Consider the following 5,853-nt stretch of genomic DNA (forward strand, 5'->3'; position numbering starts at 1 on the left):
ATTAAAATTAGAGTTATATTTGTTTTAATGAAATTGGTTTAAATGTAGTTCAATAAAAATTTACTAAGTAATACTATGAATCCACCTCTGTGTTAAACACTGCAAAAAGACCACTGCCCTCACAGTACTTACAATCTAATTAATTAATTAATTAATTAATCAAATATTTATCGAGCACAATATTATATGTGCTAGACACTGTTCTAGGACCTGGGAATATGTCAATGTACAAAACAGAACAAATCCATACCTAACTCAGCTAACATTTCAGCAAGAGGAAATAGGCAAGAAACAAGATAAACACATAAATTATGTTACTTTAAAGGGTGATAATGGTACAGAGAAAAAGAAAGGCAGGGACTGAGACAGGGAGTGGGGGGCTGGGCAGGTATTTTACTGTAATTTCACACTGTGGTCAGGGAGGGCCTCACCGGGAGACATTTGAACAAATACTTAAAAGGAAGTAAATCCATGCATTATCTAGGGGAAGAGCATTTCAAAGAGAGGGAACATCGACTTCTAAGCCCCGAGGCAGGGGTGTGCTTGGCATTTTGGAAGAACAACAAAGGTCAGTGTGGCTGGAAAGAGAAAAAGGAAGAGTTGTGGGAGGGGGAGTAAGAAGCAGAGAGGGTCTGATCACATTTGGCCTTATTGGCTATTGAAGGACGATGGCTTTACACTGAGTGGAAAGGGGAACTGTGGGGAACCTGACAGAAGAGAGTCATGATCTGACTTCAGGTTTAAAGGATTATTCTATCTGCCATGTTGCAAGTAGACCATAGGAGTGGGGTTAGGTGAGGGACGAGAGTAGAACCAGGGAAACTAGTTAGAAGACCAATGCAATAATCTAAAATAAGGAAAGAAGCTTGGATCAGGATAGACGTGTTGGAGGTGGTACAAAGAAGTTCCATTCTGGATATTATTTTTACACTTAGAAGCCACATAATTTGCTGACAGATTGGATTTCGAAGTGTCCTGCATCGAATGATTCGTGAACACTATAAGGCAAATTTAACTTGTGATGGTAAACTGAGACTGGAAGTTGGTGAGCAAATGGGCCTGTGTGAAGGTAGAGGGTACACAGGTTACAATAAAAGATAAGGTTGGGGATAATGGATGAGAATGGTGGTGCCAGTGACAGAGGTGAGGGATTTTAGAGAAGGAATAGGGTCAATGGGGAGCATTTGGATATGTTGAAGATGGGGCGATGGTGGAAGTAGGCAAAGTATTATATAGCAGCCAACTGTCAGTCACGGTGACCTCCCAGGCTTATCACCTGGGACCTCCCATCATGGCCCAAATATAAACAGACCCTCCTACCTTTGTGTTACAGCTGTTTTTGCAGAAAATGCTCCTCTCTTGGCATGTACTATCTTATCTCTTCGCCTCTCGAATTCAACAGGGCTACAGCCTTCCTTAGCACAGCCCGTCTCTTTCTAAAATGTACTTTCAATAAATCTTGACCACCTGTAAGTCTTTGCTGCATCAGCAGGGAAGAGCCGAGGGATTACACACCACACAACACTGCACGATGACCGACCACACCTGTGCTGCTGGGGAGACACCGGATTTCACTTCGCCCCCGCGGCAGCACTGTCAGAATGCAGTATATTTTTAGGATAAATTAAATGATAGATATTTGCCCTTGAGTTTTCCAGAGTTAATAGGACTGCTATAAAAATATTTTCATCCAGATCTGAATCTTTAAAAATGACCTATATGCATTTATGTGCATATGAAATAAATGTGTGAAAAAAAAAGTATTTGTGGAAATGCTGAAAAACCAAATACCTATGTGGATACTTGATTCTAGAAAACCAACAGGATCATAAAGCTCTTTTTTTTTTTTTTTTTTTTTTGAGAGAGAGAATTTAATAATGTTTGTCAATAACAATTAACCAAACTGGGTAGTGATTCATGCAGGCTTGTGGGAGCAGAAATCATGATGACTAGTTTAGTAGAATAGGTCTGTTGGGAATTTATTGATTGATTTTTAAAGAATGATCATTCCCAACCAGACAAAGGGGATGAGCTTTCTGTAATTTAAATAAGAAGTTTACACCAAGGTCCTGCAAAGCTCCCAGTAAGCTCCTTTGTTGTAGGACTAATGGTACCCTGATCCTTTCTGGGAAAGCATCTATTCATCCATTATCTCACAAAACAACTATAGTTCTTTCATCACAGCCCTAGGATTCTTAGAGAAGAGCCTACATTACAGCATGAAGAGAGAGAAATTGTTTTCTTTGTCTCTTCGCTCAACCCACAGGGATGGAGTTTGACAAAGAGATGATGGTTTGTCAAAGCATCAAACAATAGAAAAATGAGACACTGAGTCAATTTCCTGCTGAGTCATTTTCTTGTTCATTTATACATATTGCTTGCATATTCTCAATGAATCATCTTGGGAATAAAAAAACAGGTGAAAGCTGGCTCAAGTCTAGTGGCTTGCTTTATATTCAAAATAGTTTAATATCAGAGCAATCCATTTCTTTGCTGAAAGTTTAATATGAAAAATACAGTATCTGAAAAGATAATTACAGAAGGCTCTCTGGGCAATATCAAAGTCTCCATTATCTACTTTTATACCACATGGCTCAATAACACTGTCTTAATAGACTTTTGTTGTTTGTAATTATATTTTTGATCAGCAATAGGTTTGGGAAATTAGAGATAATAAATGTTATTATAAACAAAATATCAATTGAACTTGCAGGTTTAACTTTAATGTTTACCTGTACAACTTTACAATTTTAAGATGCAACTTTTATCTAAAATGATGTGAAGTTATCACTTGATTTGGTACACATGCATTGTCATAGAAACTGGCTTACGGGAGATAAATCGAATAATGTGTGATTGTCAAAGGATGATGATCTAATTTTCAGTATTGATTTATTCTTTGTAATTAGTAACTTATCAAGTATTAAAACATTTCTCAGAACATTGTAATATAATTTCTCTTTGGATGAATGTGTCATTTAAAAATTATTTCTATTGAAAAAAATTACTGGAATCTCTATCAGCACATTTTGCCTTATAAGAGAATCTCATATTGAAGTGAGAGTCCCTGCTGTGGGTAAACATTTGCTGGTAACTACATCCTGGGCCTTGGGGAACAGCTCAGATTAATTTCAGGATGTTGCCTCATTATTTTCAGGGAGTAGCACAAAGACTAATTGCTTGAAAGAAAAAAAAATTGCAAAGCAGCCCTTTACTCAAGGCTGACCTAGACACTTGCAGGTTTGAGCTACTTTAGAAAAAAGAATGTTTATCAGGGCCATTCAAATCTACACTATGAGATTAATTCCTTTGTGTTAAGATGAAGAAAATTCCTCATAGAAACGGAATATATTATCAAAAAGGGAAAGATATTCTAAGTGTCAGATTAGTCTCCTTAAACAACAGCTCTGACCTCATCTCTTCCCTGTTCATCAGTTTGCTGTGGCTCTCCACTATCTATAGCATAAGTTGAGCTATCTTAGCTTGACATTCAAAACCCTGCAGTTTTCCATCTTCTATTTTCAACGTTTGTCACCTGCCACATTCCTGCCCACATCCTTTTAACACAATCCAACTGGACTTTTGCAATTCCTGGAGCCTACCTTCTATTATTCTGATTTCATGTGGCTCACATGATTCTTGTTTTCCTCTAATGCTCTAATAGTACCCTCCTTCCTTCCTTCTTTCCTTCTACCCATCCATTACTGAAGGCTTGATGTGCACCAGATTTAGAGTCAGGCGTGGAAGATGTACGAAGACAAAGTTTCATCCCCCACTTCTGGGTACTTCTGTAATTCAGGATATAGGTAATAAACTCTCAATTATTTTATGATGTGATAAAGCTATAATTGTGGGAGCATAGAGGAAGAGCGGGCTAAGTGTCAAAGAAGGATTCTTGAGTGAGGCGACGCTTGAATGGATTCCTGACAGACAAGAAAAAATTAGCCATATGCAAGACAGGTAAGCTAAGGTATGCATTCTACCTAGTCTAGTGTTTAGAGCATAGTATGTGCCAGCTTCCTTTCCTTTTTTCTAAAGCCCTATAGGATTTGATCTGTGCCTCTTTTATGTCACTGGCCATTTTATGCCTTATATCTGTTTCCAAGTCTTGTCTCTATTGCTACATTATGATTTATTCTGCAAAGGGACCTTGAAAAATATATATTTTTAGTCTTAACATCTAGAATATACCTTGCATTTAGTTGGTGCCCACTGATTTTATTTCCATAAGTGAATGGATGAATGAATACAGTTATCAAGGTAGCTAATCACTCACCTAGCAAGGCCCAAAGGTGATGTTTCAATAAATTGAGGAGGCCTGGAGCATGGCAGGGATGGAGAAGAGGGACAGTGAAAAGAGCCTGTTGGAGAAACAGTGGCTTTCCAAGAAAGCAAGGGCTCGTTCGAGAGCAATGGGCACTTCAGTTAAGGAACAGGAGGCAGAGCAGGACTGGAAGGAAGGAGGTGGGTTGAAATGGGAGTGCGCAACGTTTAATGGTATTCATTTGACCTTTTCCCCCCATGATATTTTCTGCTTATGTTCTAATTTTGAAGAATAAATGCAAAATTTAACCCTCCCCCTCCCACCAATCTCCTCCATTTTGAGCTGTCATTGTAAAAATCAGCTCTTTGTACCATCTAAAGGCAGAGTAATTATTTGTAATCTCAAGGTAGAATTATTAACAATTTATGTGAAATGACTTTGCGAAAAGTGAATCATTTATGTTTGATGTGGATCATTATATATTTTCCCTGATAGTTTTAGAAAAACAATTTGGATATAAAAGGCATAATGTGAAAATTTAAATAGACTGGATGTATTAGTTAGAGTAGGTTAACTGCTGGACCAAACAACCCATAACTCTTAGAGATTTAACAGATTAACACTTAACACACACTAAGAGTAATGTATGTATTGGTCAGACTGCTCTCTACTCACCTGGGTGGCCGCCTTCCAGGCAGGGACCCAGGGATGCTGCTGGATAATCCATACTTGCCCTGCCCCACCCAATCTCTGCTTTCCGCACACTGCTCTGTGCCCTTATAGACTGCATCACATAAACCCCCTTATCCTGTGGCTTCCAGTGGGTTTTGCCAATGAGAGGCGCCACTGGGAGAGAGAGGAGAGGTCAGGTGTTTGCTGTTTTAGCCTCTACCTGTGGCCCCTCTCCCATGACTGTAGCTCCCACCAAGTGCCACATTTGCTGATCAATTCTCTTTTCCTTTTAGACCTGAACGTAAGGACAATTTCTCAGTGTCGTTAGTCCCAGTTGCTTCACTATCTTTTGTTAGACCCTTCAACTTTGTCCACTCATGTCAATTGCCTTTCTTTAACTCTCTTCTGAGCTGTTTCCTGTGGGGACCCAGATTCATACAATGTCTCAAGTTCCTTTCATTTTATGTTGCTGCTGTCTTCGGTGCAAGCTGCGAGAGTCCTTTGCAGCTTCAGTTCATGGATGAATATAAATAGACTGTGGGAAGGTCTGATAATAGCTGGTCTAGGTACTAGGCCTTAGGAACTCTTAAAACCGTTAAACGAGTGTACCTCTCAAGGAAGAAGCCTCCACGAAAGAGGAAATACTGAGAGCAGAATCCGAAATGGTCATGACAAGAACAACAGGGGCAAAGAAACAAAGTTTTCAAATCCATATGATCAAAGGAAACCGTACTGATTTAAACCTCTGTCATCTTGAAACACATGGCAGAGCTGGACATGAAGTAGAACAAACTTCGAGATAATGATCGAAAGTCAGTTATTTTTGCTAATAGGGTGGAGCGATCAATGACAAAGACAAGCGCAAGTTACTCATAAGATATCACTGTCATATGACTTATTTTATAAACAAACTTTCC

This window comes from Rousettus aegyptiacus, unplaced genomic scaffold, assembly GCF_014176215.1.
Source record: "Rousettus aegyptiacus isolate mRouAeg1 unplaced genomic scaffold, mRouAeg1.p scaffold_m13_p_4, whole genome shotgun sequence".
NCBI lineage: Eukaryota > Metazoa > Chordata > Mammalia > Chiroptera > Pteropodidae > Rousettus > Rousettus aegyptiacus.